The following is a 19,287-nucleotide window of genomic DNA, read 5'->3' on the forward strand; positions in this document are numbered from 1 at the left end:
TCTCCTCTTCTTCCTCCCTCACTCTCTCCCTCCTCTTGTATGTGCAACTAGTCGGCTGTCCAAACGCTTGCATGCTCTGGAAGGAGATACACGAAACTTTCAGTAATTACTTTTGGGGAATAGGACAGTACGGGGGAGGGGAGGAGAGGGAAGAAATGTCACATTTTACTTCATTTACTTTGGATTGTTTGTTACTAGCATGCTTTTCTTTCATAATGAAAAAAATAAGAATAAAAAAGTAAATCAAATTAAAAGCAACTAAGATTAATTAAAATAGAAGGTTTTAGCCAAAGAATAGCATATCATTGTTGTCACAGCTGAGGCTTATTTGAAAACTGTGACATCAGAGGTACTTGTTGAGCTTATTCAGCTTTGTGTGGATCATTTTCAGACCCAAATAAGTACTACTGAAATAAAAATGTCCATACTATGCTACTTTGTAACACAAGTTATTTTTATTTCAGGGTGAATTTTCTTTAAATAAGGTAATATGCTCATATTCAGAGTTTTGAAACGCTTTTGGTATTTTTAATTGCCTGGGCACAATGGAAGTTAAGTGCTGCTTACTTAACAGAATGCCACTACTTAACAGAACACTACTATGTTACAAAGCTACAGTAATAAAAACTATGATAATGGCATAGAAACAGATACACACATCAATGGAGCAGAATACAGAGCCCGGTAATAAACCTATGCCTATATGGTCAATTAGTTTAAAACAAAGCAGCAAAGAATATACAATGGGGAAAAGATAGTCTCTTCAGTGAATGGTACTGGGGAAAAAGGACAGCCACGTGCAAAAGAATGATACTGGACCACTATCTATTACCACATACAAAATCAACTCAAAATGGATTAAAAACTTTAGTGTAAGACTTGAAACCATAAAACCCCTAAAAGAAAATATAGGGAAAAGCTCTTGACACAAGATATTTAAAATTTTTTGATTTTTTAAATTTGACAGCAAAACAAAAACTTGTTAAAGCAAAAATAAACAAATGGGACTGCGTCAAATTAAAAAGCTTATGCATAGCAAAGAAAACCATCATCAAATGAAAAGACAACCTATGGAATGGGAGAAAATATTTGTAAATCATTTATCTCTTAAGGGGTTAATATACAAAATATATAAAGAACTCATATAACTCCATAGAAAAACTTACGATTTTAAAATGGATAGACCTGCATAGACATTTTCCCCAAAACAAAAATGGCCGAAAGGTACCTGAAAAGGTGCTCAGCATCACTAATCATCAGGGCAATACAAATCAAAACCACAAAGAGATAACACCTCCCACCTGTCAGAATGGCCGTCAAAAAGACAAGAGGTAACAAGTACAGGGGAGGATGCGGAAAAAGGAGAACCCTTGTGCACTGCGGGTGGAAATGTAAATTGGTGCAGCCACCATGGAAAAAAGCATGGAGGTTCCTCAAAAAATTAAAAACAGAACTGCCATATGATCCAGCTGTCCCACTTCCGTGTTTATGTCCGAAGGCCACGAAATCAGTCTGGAAGCACTTTCTGCACTCCCATGTTCACTGCAGCACGATTTATAAAGTCCAGACGTGAGAACATCCCAGGTGTCCACTAACGAGTGAATGGGTAAAGAAGATGTGAGATATATATATATCTTTTGGGGAATATATATATATATATATATATATATATATAGAATGGGATGCTATTCAACCGTAAAAAAAAGATGGAAATCCCGCCACAGTGACAACACGGGTGGATCTCGTGAGTACCGTACTAGTGAAATAAATCAGATGGTGAGACAAACACTGTATGACCTCACTTATGTGTAAAGTCTTAAAAACCTGAACTCACAGAAACAGAGAACAATTTGGTGCTTGCCGGGGGTAGGGGCTTGGTGGGGGTGTGTGAAATGGGTAAAAGAGGTCAAAAGGTACAAACTCTCAGTTATAAGTTCTGGGGATATAATGTACAGTATGGTGATTATAGTTAACAATAAAGTATTATATATTTAAAAGTTACTAAGAGCGTATACTGAAGGTTGTCACAACAAGAAAAAAATAATTTGTAACTATGTGCGGTGATGGATGTTAACTAAGTTTATTGTGGTAGTCATTTTGCAATAGATACATACATCAAATTATTATGTGGTATACTTTCACTAACCCAATATATGTCAATTATATCTTAATAAAACTGGTGAATTTTTTCCATGATACATTATTTTATAATACAAGCTATTTCTTCTTTCAGGATGGATTTTCTTTAAGTAAGGTAACACACTCTTCTGTTCATAGAGTTTTGATACTCTAATGGTATTTTTAATTGCCTGGGATGATGGAAGTTAACTGCTGCCTCCTTAACAGAATACTCATTTCACAAATGACAGATGATGTTAAAATGATGTAACATTTTTATTATTACTTTATGTTGGGAGTTCACTACGCTAGGGAGTATACATTTCCTGAAGAGTTTGGGGGTATTTTAGAGGTCTTGATGATACATTTTTCTCTCCTGTCTAAATCTTGGCATGCCCCTTTCTACCTATTCCCAAAACACTGTTCTTCCCCCTTCCACAGAACTTCCCATACTTCACTGGACTTGCCTGTTTACCCGTCTGTAATCAACGCCCCCACGCCTACCCCGTGAGCGCAGAGCCTGGCACACAGGAAGTCAGTAAGTTTGCTGACATGAATGAGTAAATGCTTTTAGACATATGTGGAAAAACTGTATAGGGATACATTACTCACAGCAGCCAGTGACAAAGATTCTTTGCTTGACCAAACTTTAGCCAGGCTCCTGAACCTTCTCCTAGGCCCAACTGTGTACTTCCTTATAAAACCTAGTTTTAGCCAGAACCCTCCTTAAAAAAAAAAAATTGTTTATTTTTATAGAGAGGGGAAAGGGGGGGGGAGAAACATCAATGTGTGGTTGCTCCTTGTACACCCCCTACTGGGGACCTGGCTTGCAACAGGCGTGTGCCCAGACTGGGAATTGAACAGGCAACCCTTTTCTTCACAGTCTGGCGCTCAATCCACTGAGCCACACCAGCCAGGGCCAGAACCCTTCTAAGTCAGTTTAACTAGAACCCCCAACCCTCAATATCTAACCATCCTTCAGATCTGAACAGATTCCTCACCCTCCACCCCACCGCACCTCCAACCCCAACCCCCAGGTGATATCTGATCACCCTGGCCTGTCCTCAGCAAGAATCCTGTTAGGTTGGTTTGGCCACAGTCCCCACTAACCCTGATGTTTCCTTTCAGTAATTTTGCCTTCTGCCCACCACCCAGCTCCTTGGCTACACATTTGCACTTGTATTTGAAGTTGAGCCCAATCTCTCCCCGCAACTGTGCAATCCCACTGCAGTGGTCCCCATACCTTTCAGGAGCCCCCACCCTTGAACAGTCTTCCTTATCAAGCTCTAACACGTGTCATAAATATTTTTTCCTTAACACCAGCTTATTACTTTAGGAAGAACAGGTACTTAAATATTTAGTGGCAAATGAGTAAATTTATGGCTTAAAACACTATTTGTAGAAAATTGCATCCCTTAAGTAATTTCTATTTGTTATTATTAAAATCTGAAATCTAGCAAAACTAAACATAACTATCTATATAGGTGACACCACACACCAAAAATCCTGTCCTGAAATAGAACACAGTGGATACTATGTGGTCCACATACTTGTGATAGTAGGAAATTTCTATCTGAACAGAAGACAACTCATACTAATTAATAAGAAACTAATTTGATGGACATAAAATGATCTTGAGAAAACATGAAAAAGTGCAATATTTCCTTACATATTTCTCATGTTGTTTCATGTTTCTCTGCTAAATTCTGATACAATCATAGTTTAAAAGGTATATATTTTTATTTTTTTTTTTAATTTCTAGCCCTGACTGGTATGGCTCAATGAATTGGGCATTGTTCAACAAACCGAAAGGTCACTAGTTTGATTCCCTGTCAGGGCACATGCCTGGGTTGCAGGCCAGGTCCCCAGGTAGGAGCTTGCAAAAGGTAACCAGTCAGTGCTTCTCTCCTTCTCTTTCTCCTTCCCTCCCCTCTCTCTAAAAATAAATAAATAAAGTCTTCTGAAAAAAATTCTATACACACTTATTAGGAAGCATGGAAATGTAAAGTGATACATCTCATTGTGGAAGATGGTATGGTTGCTCCTCAAAAACTTAAACACAGAATTACCACATGATACAGCAATTCCACCTGTAGGTATATACCCAAAGGAATTGAAAGCAGGGACTCAGACAGAAATTTGCACACCAGTGTTCACAGCAGCATTATTCGCAGCAGCCAGAAGGTAGAAACAACCCAAATGTCCATCGATGGGCGAGTGGATAAACAAAACGTGGTGTATACATATAGTGGAGTGTTACTGAACCTGAAAAAAGTGATATTCTCATACATGCTATGACACGCATCAACCTTGAAAACATGTTGAGTGAAGTAAGCCAGTAACAAAAGAACAACTATTGTACGGTCACATTTACGAGTTACCTAGAATAGTCAAATTCATAGAAACAGAAAGTAGCCTATTGGTTACCAGGGACCGTTGGAGGTGCAGAGCAGGGCAGGGGTTATGTTAGCATTTAATGGATGCTGAGTTTCAGGTTGGGATGATAAAAAAGTTCCAGAGATGGATGGTGGTGATGGAAATATACATTCAAAAAAAGGATTAAAATGGCAAATTTTATGTTATGTTTATTTTACTACAATGAAAATTTAGTAGGAAGTAACTTCATTATATTTAAAAAACAAAGTTTTTACTTACTTGTGTTTCCAACCCAATCTATTTAACTAACACACACCCCCAAAAAGTAGGAAAAAAGACATCATTAAGTTTATAGACTCTCTAGAATCTACAACCCACAAAACAGATGGTCAGTGACTATGTACACAGGAATTGTCTTTTATGCCAAAACAATGAGGGAAAAGTGAGCTTAAAAATAAAACAACTCTTACTTAAGCAGACAAATATTTCCAAAATATTTTCAGAAATCTGGTTTGCAGGTAAAATACCATGTCTATCTTTACTTACTAACTACATTCTCACTAAGGAAAAAGGGGTAACTGCATAGCATCAAGAACTAACTTTTATCAAGTCGGAACCACATCACTGGCGAAAAGCACAGGACCACTAACCCCAAAACACCAGGCAAAGAACTAAACTCAGAACGTGGGGGAGACTAAAAACACACAGAAAAACACTCCAAGTTAAGGCCTCAGTGGACTGAGCTGACACGGAAGCCAGTGATACAAATGGCAGGAACCATTTGTGTAAGAGCTATTTGCTTCACTGAGTAGATCAGACTGTGTTTACTCTTCCATGTTACTAGAAGGAAAAGACAGGAAGCAGGTGTGAATGTGGATGAGTCAATCAGAGGACGACAGGGCTCTTGGCAGTGATATACTTACCAGGCTTCAACGTTCTCTTTAGTTTTGTATTCAAGTACAGGATGAGGGTGGGGATGGGGGGGGAGAACATGCAGTGTAAGCCACTGGGAAAAATCAATTAGTTCCTATTTAAAACAATAAAAAGGGCAAAAGAGCTAAATTTTGAGTTTTTGCTTTGTGCTAGGAGGTAAGGTGCCACTTTGTATGCATTTTCCTTGTGTAAACTTCCCAACAACTCGATGAGGTTGTATTCTATATTAGTGGTTCTGTTGATTCAGCATTACTAGTTTTTGTTTTAATACTGTAGAAACCGAGGCACATACCAGTCGGGTAAACTTGCCAGAAGCCGCACTTTTAGTATATGACGAGGTCAGGACATACCCTGGGGGTCCGCCTCCAGTGCTCAGGACCCGCAACTCACCAGAGCTACACTACCTCAGTCCCACAAAGGCAGGAGAAGATAAGTTAGGAACAAAAATGGAAATGATAGGGAAAAAATATGCTATGGCAGATGCCAAAATAAACGGCAAAACATTCACTTTTAAGATGAGATCTTGAAATAGTAGCAAAAAGAGCCGAATAACAGGGAGAAGCTGAGGGGCAATGACAGGGAAGTTAGATATAGTTGGCGTTTTCGAGTAAGGTCTTCTCAGGGCGCTTTCACTCCATGTTGGGGGGCAGGTATTGCCAAAACATCAGAATACTCGTTTTCAAATGAATGGATAAACTCTCATGCCCAAATCCAAAGTTAATTTTTCCACTCTGAACTACATACACACCTCTGCATGAATGCTAGCAACGTGAGCTTTGCAGCCATTTCCGGAGGTAGGACCCTCGTTCTCGAACTTTTGAGAGGGAACTTGAGTCTCACATTGTTTCTTTTTTTAAAATTTTTATTGTTATTCAATTATAATTGTATGCCTTTTCTCCCCATCTCTCCACCCCAGCTGAACCCACCTCCCTCTCCCACCTCCACCCTCCCCCTTGATTTTGTCCATGTGTCCTTTATAGTACTTCCTATAATCCCCTCTTCCCACTGTCCCCACCCCACTCCCCCCTGGCTATTGTTAGATTGTTCTTAACTTCAATGTCTCTGGTTATATTTTGTTTGCTTTTTTCTTCTATTGCTTATGTTCCAGTTAAAGGTGAGATCATATGGTATTTGTCCCTCACCGCCTGGCTTATTTCACTTAGCATAATGCTCTCCAGTTCCATCCATGCTGTTGCAAAAGGTATAAGCTCCTTCTTTCTCTCTGCTGTGTAGAATTCCATTGTGTAAATGTACCATAGTTTTTGGATCCACTCGTTTGCTGATGGGCACTTCGGTTGCTTCCAGTACTTGGCTATTGTAAATTGTGCTGCTATGAACATTGGGGTGCACAGGTTCTTTTGGATTGGTGTTTCAGGGTTCTCAGGGTATAATCCCAGCAGCGGAATTGCTGGGTCAAAGGGCAGTTCCATTTTTAGTTTTCTGAGGAAATTCCATACTGTTTTCCACAGTGGCCTCACCAGTCTGCATTGCCACCAACAGGAGACCAAAGATAGAGGACATTGAAAGATCATGTTGTTTCTTAAACAAATGGAGGAACAAGAAGAGAGACAGAGGCACAGACACAATGGAATACGTGCCTTGTTGAATATTTGTGAAGCAGTTATAGAAAGTGTCTACCACAGGACCTATCATGAAAGGTCTCTCCATCCCCCTTGCCATTAATCAAATAAAAATTTCTTCCAAGAAGAAAAGAGTTGGCCTAACAGGTATAGTCATTTTAATTAAAAGAGCGTCTTTTTTTCAGGTAATTGAGGCTTAGCCCTACAGTCCTATGTATCTAAACACAAAGGGAAAGAGAGCTCCGCAGAGGCCTGAGACGGCCTCCTGTGACTCAGGTGAAGCATTCACAGTATCTGTTTGAGCTTGTGCATGAAATCAACTTTACTTTTTTGCCTCAACTGTTTTGAATAAGTGGGGTGAACAGAGAAAGTATTAACATTCACATCAAATCTTAAGTTCCCTCATCCACTCAAAACAGCATTATCACAATTATCATTAAACGTAATACCAAAAATGCAGAGCAGCCCAGGACCCCCCTGAGCTGCCGTTGCTGGATCAGAGTGGGGATGACGGAAGGCGTGACTATGAAACGCAGTGCAGCACGAAGCTGACAAAAATAATGCTACAGAGACACTATCAATCGATCTAAAAATGTTTCTAAAAACAGTAAGTGAAAGAAATCTTTGTACCTATTTATGGTATGAATCTGTTTTATTTTTAAAAATCATGTAGGCATTTACTTTATCTATATATAGAAAAACAGTCTGGGAGGATAAATATAAAATATTAAGAATGATTATCACTAAATGGAATAACTACAGTTTTTTTTCTTTTCCTAACACTATCTAATTCTTCTACAACAAAATTAAGAGATTTTAAAAGATACCTGAGATACATGAATGCAAAAAAAGGGAAAGATGAGATTTATATATATATATAACTGATGTGATCAATAGAAGAAATACTGTCTCAGATTAAAAAGAATAAAGAATTCAGAACGGTACTAAGCAGCAATTTTGATAGTGCAATAATCTAATCAGAAAATGCTCTCAAAATTCTGCTGAGAAAGACCATGACGTTTTTTTCCAAGCACATACACTTGGAGGAAAAAGAAATAGCTTTTTGATATTTTTGCTGTGTTAGATCACGCTGAGGTTTAACTGCAGGAAGCCTATGAAAAACACCCTCTATTAATGGTACCAGGATAAATCCTCCCAGAAAAAATGTCTTTCACCTTTGTTCTAATTTGTGAACACTACTTAGGAGAACGAACCCATGCTGATACAGCAGTAAGTAGAACTAAAAAAGTGAATGTAGAAAACAGAAGTTATTATATGCTATTTAAGAATCCATTGTCTTTTAAAATGCAAATAACTTTTAACTTGGGTACAAATTAGCAGCTTAATTTACCCCATCTATAAAATGTTTGCACGCCTACAAAACATAACCTGAAATCTTCCCAAGGGACCTTCTCATGATTCTAGAGTTGTGTATAGCACTCCCCTGAGTCTTGGGTGTTCAAATAACAAACTGCACACAATAACAAGTTCCTTCTGAACTGAACTTCTATCTCCAGCCTGGACTTCTCCCTGGACCTTAGAATGGTATGGATCTACACAGGTACACGCAAAAAATGAAACAAGATCACCCACTTACACCAACTTAGACCACATACACAAAAATAAACTCAAGATGGATAAAAGATATAAATGTAAGTCATGGCACCATAAAAGTCCTATAGAATGTGGGCAGGAAAATTTCAGATATCCCAGCAGTATTTTCACTGATGTCCCCTAGAGCAAGGGCTATAAAGGAAAGACTGAACAAATGGGGCTACATCAAATTAAAAAGTTTCTGCACGGCTAAAGAAAACATCAGCAAAATAAAAAGGAAACCAACTGTAAGGGAAACTATATTTGCCAATAATACCTCAAAAGAGGGTTTGATCTCCAAAATACATAAGGAACTCACATAGCTCCACACCAGGAAGACAATCCAATTAAAAAATGGGCAAAGGACTTGAACAGACACTTCTCCAAGGAGGACATACAGAGGGTCCAGAGACATATGAGAAGACGCTCGGTATCGCTAGCCTTCGGAGAGATGGAAATTAAAACCACAATGGGATACCACTTCCCACCAGTTAGAACGGCCACCATAACCAAATCAACAAACAACAAGTGCTGGTGAGGTTGTGGAGATAAGGGAACCCTAGTACACTGTTGGTGGGAATGCGGACTGATGCAGCCACTGAGAAAAACCGTATGGATTTTCCTCAAAAAATTAAAAATGGAACTGCCTTTTGACCCAGTGATTCTACTGTTGGGATTATACCCTAAGAATCCTGAAACATCAATTCAAAAGAACCTATGCACCCCTATGTTCACAGCAGTATTATTTACAATAGCCAAGTGCTGGAAACAGCCTCAGTGCCCATCAGTAAATGAGTGGATCAAAAACCTGTGGTACATTTACACAATGGAATACTACGCAGCAAAAAGAAAGAAGGAACTCCTACCCTTGGCGACAGCGTGGATGGAACTGGACAGCATTATGCTGAGTGAAATAAGCAAGGAGGTTAAAGACAAACACCATATGATCTTACCTATAAGTAGAACCTAATCAACAAAAGAAACAAGCAAGCAAAATAGAACCAGAGACATGGAAATAAAGAACAATCTGACAGTGACCAGAGGGAGGGGGTCGGGGGAGGGGGATAACGAGAGAAAGAAGGGGAATGGTCAAGGAACATGCAGAAAGGATCCATGGACAAAGACAACGGGGGTGGGGGGAAGACTGAATGTGGGGAGGGGGCGTGGGCAAGGCAGGGGAGAGCAATGAGAGGAAAATGGGGACAACTGTAATTGAACAACAACAATTAAAAAAAATTTTTTTAAAGGAATAGTATACCCAATTGCCTACTTGGATGTCTGTTGGGCATTTCAAATGTATCATGTTCAAACAGAGCTCCTGATACTGTTCCCAAGCCTGCCCCACCTGCTCTCTATACCCTACATCTCACCTGTCAGCAACACCTATCCCCAAACTATTTCCAGAACCCGACTTCTTACGACCTCTGCTGCTGCCATCCTGACCCTAGCTACCATCACCTCTCTCACCTGGATTACTGTACCCCTTCCCATATAGTTTCCCTGCTTCTGCCCTTGCTCCCTCTTCAGCTTAATCTCTAAATAGCAGCCAGAGTGATGCTGTTACTATGTGAGTCAGATCACGTCATTCCTCTGCTCAAGCTCTCCAAGGCTTTCCAACTGAGAAAAATGCCAAATCTTTCCATCAGCCTTCCCGACTCCAATCCACCCACAGCTCTGACAGCATGTCTTTCTACTCCCCCTCACTCACTTTGCTTCAGCCTCACTGGCTTCTTCATTGTTCTTAACACACCTGGCCAAGTTCCCACCTGACAGGTCTTTGCATCTGCATTCCTCCCACTTGGGATTCTCTCTTTCTAGATTAATTAGCAGTTTAATAAAACTGCATGGCTGACTTCCTCACTTCTTTCAGGTGTCACATTCTCAGTGAGGCTCTCCCTCACCACCCTACACAAACCGCAAACCACGCCCCTCTCCACACCCTGTGCTCTTCTCCACAGCACTTACCACCATCTCATGCACTGTTATTGGCTTCTTCACTATTATTTTTATTGTCTGTCTCCCCTCACTAGCACAGAAACTCCATGAATGAATGGGTTATCTTTTTTGTTTGCTCTTTGTCTTTTTTTGTTTGTTTTCTCCAGAGCCAGGAATGGTGCCTGGCATGTAGCAGGCACTTCATGAGTGTTTGTGGAATGAACAAATGAGTCAACTTCTCCAAAGTTTAATAATATTTGATATAAGGTTTAACCTGATTAGTATTAATTAAGTATATAAAAACAGAAGTCCAAGAACTGCCATCAAATCAGTAGGACACTTTGGGAGGGATGGCAAATTGCTCATTCATTCATTGTCCCAGTGACTGGGACAACAGCACTGAGCAAGCCGATATGGTACCTGCCCTCATGGGGCTGACAGTCAAGGGAAGGTGTCCATTCCCCTGCCCCCACAGCCATGATGGAAAGGTATCAGTGGGCAAGGTCAGGGTCAGCAGGCCCCCAGCTGACTAAGCTAGCAACCTGGGAATGACCCTCAATTCTTTCTTCTCCCCTACCTTTTAAACAATGAACCAATCTGTCTTCAAGACCTCCTGAGTGGACCTTAGGAATGTGTCACAGGCAGTCAAGAATGATCACTCAATTCCCCGGCCTTCATCATCTGCCGCCAGATCGATGGGTTTTCCCTAACTAGCATCTCACTACCAGTCTCTTCCCATTCAGTCTGTTTTACACACTGTGGCTGCAGTGACACCCCTCTTACCCCGCCTTTTGCTCTCACTTTTTTTTCCAAAGGAAAAACAACCCCACTATTTCATTTCCAAAATTTCTTCCTATTGCTTACAAAAGGACATACAAAGTCCTGAACACTCATGTCTCAAACATACCTTAACAGGTTCATTAAACACAGCTGTTTTCCCAACCCCAAGCCCAACCCCACCCGGACACCACTCCCTGCCTGGCTGCTTGGCAAACACCAATTAATCCATCACTCAATATTCAACGAAAATGTTACTTCCTCCAATTTCCTGCAAAAGAGAATCTTTCCTCTTCTGAGCTCTCATAACATTATATTCATACTTGTATCATAGCCTCAAAACATTGTTATCGTTTTCATAGGTTCCTTCCTCACCATCTAAACTCACTGAAAGGACCATGTGTTACTTATTTTATGAACTCTGTGCTTCCAGGGTGCCTATGACAGAAAAGTCCTTAACGTCTTAAGTAAACGAACGAATAGCATTGACACAGAGTTTTCTTACACAGCCTTGGAACTGGTTTCCTGGAATGGCTTCTACCTTCTGACACTGGTTCTGCTTGAGACGGCCGAGAACAGAACAAACTCCTTCTCCCAAGGATGCCTTTCTAACCTGGAAGCAGCCATCAGACCCTTCCGAGTACTTCTCTCTGAGAGAGCCGTGACCCGTGCTTTCAGCCTTCTTCCTGTGTCACAGCCAAGTCTCTCTACCCTCCTGGCCACGCTTCTTCTGGCCACGTTCTGGATTGCTCATACCCCTTTGGAACGGTGGCGCCTACAACTGAATGCGTACCACTCACTGCCGTTCTGGCAGTTACTACTCTTCAATGAATCTAACCTAAAAGAGAATTAATATTTGGAGGCTCACACTAATTGTTGGTCCCTACTGAGCTCACCATTGACTGAAAAGTTCTAAATGTTTAAAGTAAGATTAAAGTTTCCATTATGAAAGCACTGCTCATCAAACATTTTTGTAAGCTAAAACGAAAGAAAAAACAAATCTCACCAACTAAAGCCATCTAATGCATTGAATCTATTTTGTGAATTAACTTTCTTAATGTGAAGGGGTTTTATTTGTTTTATAGTTCTCCAACCATATATATTCAGTACATAAGTGTTTCACAAATCACAAGCGTCTAAAGATATTTCTAGTTGGTATCAACCTGCCATTTGCTGCACACTGACCTGCACTATTCTGACAACAACCCTGCCTGCTAAGCACCATTATGACTTACAGTTGAGAATACTGAAGCTTAGGAAAATGAAGTGACTTGTCCAAGGCCACGTCATTTTTGCCCCATTTTAAAAAATTCGTGAGAAATGTAAATGAGCACGTACACACGAAGCATACAGTTTGTGGAATTTGGACGTATGTGTAGACCTATGGAACCCTGACATGGGTTAACATACAGAGAATTTTCATCCCACCAGAGGGTTCTCTTGTGCCCATTCCCAGGCAATCCTCCTCCCCAGGGGTAACCATTATTCTGAGTTCTATCACCATCAATTAATTTGCCTGTTCTTGTATCAAATGAATGAGATCATTCAGTGTGTACTCCTTTGGTCTGTCTTCTTGTTGTTGTTAAACACAGTATCGGTGAGATGCACTCATGTTGTGTGCTTTACTAATTTATTGTTTCGTTATTTCTGTAGAGTATTCCAAATAGGAATATATCACAACTTCTCAATCCATCCTCCAGTTTATGGACATTCGGGTTGTTTCCAGTTTGGGGCTAGTCTGAAGAAAGCTGCTTGAACAGCCTTGTGTATGCCTTTTGATGGTCATGTGAACTCCTGTCTCCTGAGTACACGCCTAGGGTCAGAAGTGCCGGGTCGGAGGACAGGTGTACATTTAGCCTTGGAAGAATACTGTCAAAGAGTTTCCCAAAGGGACTGAATTAATTTACACTCTGCCCAGCAAGAGGAAACTGCTCCAGTTGTTTCATATCCTCACCGGTGTTCGATTTTTGTCAGCCTTTTACATTTTGGCCATTCTGATCAATGCATAATGCTATCTTGTGGTTTATAGCTTGTATTTCCCTGATGTGTAATGATATTGTGGACTTTTTAAATGTTTATTGATCATTTGGTTATCTTTTTTTTTTTCCTCAATTGGGCTGTCTTTTGGGGGGTAGGTGGGATAGATAGGAATTCTTTATATATTCTGGCCATGAGTCTTTTGTTAGATATAAGTATTGTGAAAATCTTTTCCAGATGTGGTTCATATTCATTTTTAATAGCTGTGTATTATTCTACCTGTTAGATATGTCACCATTTAATTATTTTTCTACTCCTGGATATTTACACTATTTCTAATTTTTGCTATAATTAAACACTTTGATGATCAACTTCAAACTTTATCTGTATCTAAAAAGGTTCATTACCCTCGATTCGCAGAAGTAGAACTACTTCTATATATATGACCCCTCGATGCTGACACAGACGGAGCCAAACTGTTTCAGGAAGAATTCTATCCACTCAGTTGGTACTCAGCCATGCACGAGAATACACACTCGCCACGTGCTCACTGACAGGCTTTAAAAAAGATGATACCATTATCAATAGGCCTTTACTCTTTGGGTTTATGATGCACACTTCGTTACTTATTAAATTGTACACATGCAATCATCTTCTGCACTGTCTTTCGCGTTCCACCGATTTGTCTATTCTTACACCACCATCATGTCGTTCCCACTGTTTCGTCTGACCAACATCCACTGGGCACCTGCACTGTGTCAGATCCTAGGTAAGAAGTGCGACCCAGACACGCTTGGTTCCTGTCCTTATGGCACTGCCAGGCTGGTGAGAGGATGGACAGACGTCACTAGGTAGTGACAAAACGGTGTGGTACATACGACAGGAGATGTACAGGGAGCTAGGGGTCCTCCAACCTGAACTTGGAAATGGGGAAACAGTTTCTGGAGGATGTGATGTCCTATGGCTGAGCACACACTGAAAGACGTGGAAATGAACGAGGAAAGGGAGCCCTAGAAGAGCCTGGAGCATTTCACCCCCACTGGACACAGAGTGGGAAGAGGAGCGGGGCAAGAGCTGAGGCAGAAGTATCACAGGCGAGATCATAGAGCACCATCAAAATGAGTTTGTCTTTATCCTGGGGGCCAGGTCAGCCACTGAATAGTTTAATCATGGAGCAAAGTGTTCAGATATGCATTTTAGAAGGACCAGTTTGGTCATAAGAAGATGAAAAATAATTTAATGGTGGAAGTCAGGAGCCCACTTTGGGTACCAGGAGTAAGATTACATCCTGACTCAGGACTCTTTGTCAAACTTTTCTCTGCTACTCTCCCACACTTACTTTTTGAGATTAATCTTGAAATTATTTAGCCAAACTTCTTATAGACCAGACTCCAAACCGATTGTGACTATTTGAAATGATTTAAATGTTTATATTAACTTATGAAGAATTACAATTGTATTGATTATTTTCCCTTAGGTTATTAAATAATTGCTGCTAAGCCCTCTCTCTCCTTTTAACATATATTTTGGCAAAGGTAATGCATGGTTGTGAGCAAAACAAAAATAGAAGGGAAAAGGGCAGGACAGGAGGGTCTTAATCGTGACCAAAAGTACAGGAAATGTAAAAAACCAAGGGGAAGCAAAAGCCAAAAGGACTTAAGTCTAAGCCTAGAAGGCAGACTCAGCTGCTGGAGAGAGTCAGATGGAGTTTGTAAGTTCAATGTTAAATAGGGTATGCCCTAGGTCCCTGTGAAGAAAGAATGTTATTTTTCCAAAAGCCAAGAGGTGAATAAATGAAAATCTTCAACCAGAATTTGAAGCGAACTGGAGTCTTACTAAAATAATTATAAGCCACAGTAGCAGGGTCTAAGAACCAACGGAGTGCAAAAGACCTCCAAGAGACCCTAAAGGCTTTAAAACTGGACTAAGCTAAGTGATTAGTGACTGTGTGGCTTCGCTTAGTCATAGTCTGGATTCTCTTACACCAAAGCAGAGAGAAGCGGGGGAACCTGGAAATTTCATGGCAGACAGCAAACTGAGGAAAAAGGCCTACTTCCAGAGCAGGCAAGAGTGAAGGGAAATCCGGGGAAGGAGGCTCATCCTATGAGAGAGTAATCCTTGTACTCTTGAGTATTGTTAAGTAAGAAGGGACAAATAATTCTGCCCGTGGACAACACAGAGAAAGTGCCCATACCGTTATGCCGATATTTATTCTCAGGGTTTTTTTAAAGGCATTTTTTTTTCCCCACAAGAGATTTGTTATTCTGAAAATGGTTCAAGTCTTATTTTCCAGTATGAATAGTGAGGTATGCACTTCCAGTCAAAATATGAGAAACTGAAGGACTTCATGGTCTGACAAAACTGCTGGACAGATAATGCCAGCGGGACAAAGTTCTCGTGCACTTCCCTTTCCAGGGCTCTCATTCAAAGTTGTCTCCGTTAGACGAAAAGAATATTGACACACAGCCTGTGTCCCAATTACAGTCTTCTTAATCTTTTCATCTGGGCAGAGCATAATTCCTTCATTCGGAAGGCGTTTACCGCACGCAAAGGACTGGGGTTATAATGATGAAAAGACAGATGTGCTTCCCTCCCTCCTGGGACTCACAGCACAACAGGGCACACAGACAAATAATTAGGTAATTAGAGTACAGGGCCCAGGGTGTTCCTGGAGCACATGGGAGAGCCATCTGGGAGTTCAGGAGGGCAGCTTGGAGGAACTGACTTCTATGGGAAGTTCATGTGGGTATCTCACAGGACCCAACCTAAGAACTGGAACCAGATAATGGAACCAGGCGACTCCACCTGGGTGTGGACTACAGGTGTGCTCTCCCAGAACACCACAGAATACAGCTTCCTAACCCATGCCCGTATTACAGATGTGCCCACTAGCCACAAGCTAGCGGGTACAACTGATATCACCATTTCCTAAGTGAGTCATGACATGAAAAGGAATGGGAATCGGTGCTTGTAAGGAACTCAGGAAATGCTGTTTTTGTCTCTCTGCTATTGTTTAATTCGTTCATGTTCATTTATTCATATTCTCTCCGTTGCTTGCTCTCTCATTAATCTCATTCTTCTCTCACTATTATTTTTTCTACTCTTTAATCCTCATGCAGAACTTGACTCCCAACAGTTCCAAAATATACGCATTCTGAATTTCAGCCACCAAAATAGAAAAATGATTTCCTTTCAAATACAAAATCCTGGTGAAGAGCTGTGAGCGCTCCAGCTCGAGTTGGGTGACCACTCCTGGGCCAATTAACAGTGGCCAAAAAGGAGGAGTATACTGTATTTAAACCGTGGCTCCCAGAGTTACCATTTGACTAGATTGGAGGGAGGGAGGCTATGCGGATAAAACAGTAGGTGTCTACAGTGAGATGTGAACGCTGCCGGGAAGGATCCAGGTCAGAGGGCAAGGATGAAGATTCCAAAGAACAAAACAGTAATTGAGAGAGCAGTGCTTCTGTGAGGGTAGAAGAGATGCGAACCAGGGGAGGGGTGGTGGGACTGGCCTAATGGAGGAGGATAAGCACATCTACAGAGACTGGAAGGCAGGAGGAGAGGCTGGGTGAAGACAGAGGGTTTAGATGTGCTGGCAGGAATGGGAGCTCAGGTCTAAAGAAGTGTTCCTCTGAGGAGCAGGAAAGTGATACAGGAGGGAGGGGACAAGATAGAAATATGAGATTAGTGGAAAGAACATGAAATACTGTAGATGCTATGCAAAACAAGAGCAAGCAGCCCAGAGAAGCACAGGGGGAATGCCCAGCAGTCTCAAGGTCCGAGTGAGGTTAGCAACCAGTACATATTTATCGATACCTATCTGTATAGTACTTTTCTCCAGCAAGTCTCAGCAGCTCTGACATTGAATTTATAGAGGCAAATAAAAAAGAACTATTTGATACCCCGGCCCACAGCTGGGCTTTTGCCACGTGAGGTCTCTGAAGGACAGTGGGACAATGCAGTTAAAGGTTGACAAAGACAGAGATGCAATGGAGCTCGGGTTAACAGTCCGGGGTCAGAAAAGAGAAGCAAGAAGCAGCATGAAAACAAGAATACAGGTGACACTTCGGGAGATGACCACAGGTATGGAGGCTGAGTTGCAATCAGTTTAGCTGGCTGCAAGGTTTCTGAGACAGTTAATCCCAATAGTACCTCCGTGGACAAGAACACTTAAATTGATCGTGTTTCTAAACTATTCATGGTCAGAAATATTCGTTATTCCTCAAAGTCTTTATACTTATATACTTTGAGGGTGTCTCTCTTTTTTTTCTCTTCCTCTCTTTCTCCCCCTCTCTCTCTAAACTACCTGCATTCTTTCTCAGGTCAGGTGATCTACTCGAATCGGAGAAAGCTGCGTGCCATTTCCAAGATGTTGCTGGCACTCAACCTTCCACCCATGGTGTTTCACATGCCCTCTGCCTGCTCTCGCTTAGAATGCACTTCCTGTGCCCAGACTGCAAAATCTCACCAACTTCAAAATTCAAGTAAGTGTCCAATCTCTTCTAGGAAGCCCTCCAAGGTTCTACCTAACCCAAATCACTGTTTCTTTCAATACACCATTTTTTTTTTTTATTCCACGTATCCATATACTATCATTTGTTTTATTTCTAATTCTCTTTAAGGACAGAAATCCTTCCTAAACTCAATGTTTAATCCAAAATATGTGGAAAAAGTACAATTAAAAATATGTGTGTGTGTGTGTGAATAGTTGGAGCCTAAGAAATACTTTTTAAAAAATACAAGTGGGTTCTTGCCTTGTTAAATACTTAAAAAAAAAATTGATTTCAGAGAGGAAGAGAAAGAGAAAAACATCGATTTGTTGTTCCACATACTTATGCATTCACTAGTTGATTCTTGTACATGCCCTGACCAGAAATCAAACCTGCAACCTTAGTGTTACCGGGACGACACTCTAACCAACTGAGTTACCCACCAGGGCTGACGTACTCAGCCAGTCACAGAAGTAGACAACCATCTTCTTATTCTAAAGTGCATACCCCACACTGACTATCCATACAGAGCAAACTCCTGTGACAAAGCAGAAAGTGGAGAAGCGTGTTTATATAGAATGTATTTAAAGTGGCACGATGACCTGCCAAGTCAGTAATGGAATGGTGAATGAATCAAACGGAATGCTTAGCACTGACTACCAGCCTTATGCTTCTTAGTCACTCGATCACGTTTTCTATGCCAAGGAAATCCAAAGTCACCAACTTTTCTATTCCCCTGCCTTTTAGGGGAATAGAAGAGATGAAAATAAGGGAGTAAGGAGTATTAAGTTGGTCCAAAAGTTCGTTTGGATTTTTCTATAAGGTGGCTTTAGTAACACTTAGTTGTCTCTTAACTTCATTCAAAACAATTTTGTTAGATTGTATTTTGACAGCTGTCACATAGGCATGCACTTAAAAAAACTTACCAAAATCAGGGAATTTTTGTGTAGCCAATTTAATGTTGGAGATGGAAGAAAGATGCACCATTTTTGGCATATTACGCTTTACGATTTCAAGAAAGGTAAAAACGCAACTGAAATGCAAAAAAAGATTTGCGCAGCGTATGGAGAATGTGCTGTGAATGATCGAATGTGTCAAAACTGGTTTGTGAAGTTTCATGGTGGAGATTTCTCACTGGACGATGATGCTCCACGGTCGGGGAGACCAGTTGAAGATGATAGCGATCAAATCAAGACATTATTTGAGAACAATCAATGTTATGCCATGCAGGAAATAGCTGACATATTCAAAATATCCAAATCAATAAAGTTATCAGTGAAAATGAAAAATGTGTCTTTTATTTTATGGAAAAAACCATACGGGCCTTTTGGCCAACCCAACAGTTTACAGACACGGGAATCAAGACTGAAGCGAGGGCAGTGGGCTTCATCGAGGTAGTACAGGCAAAACGTGCGATCTACAATGCCCTAAGGACAGGTGTACACATAAAGCCACCTAGCAAAATTTCAAACTAGGATTAACATGAAGAAAATCCACTAACAATG

General features: G+C 40.7%; 1 protein-coding gene across 2 annotated transcripts in view; it reads right to left on the bottom strand.

Annotated features, from left to right (window-relative positions):
* Nucleotides 1-19,287, bottom strand: part of MYO1D (myosin ID) — a 310,477-nt gene that overhangs the window by 263,171 nt on the left and 28,019 nt on the right. The gene's annotated exons all lie outside the window — the stretch shown is intronic.

The sequence above is a fragment of the Desmodus rotundus genome, chromosome 9 (genome assembly GCF_022682495.2).
Source record: "Desmodus rotundus isolate HL8 chromosome 9, HLdesRot8A.1, whole genome shotgun sequence".
NCBI lineage: Eukaryota > Metazoa > Chordata > Mammalia > Chiroptera > Phyllostomidae > Desmodus > Desmodus rotundus.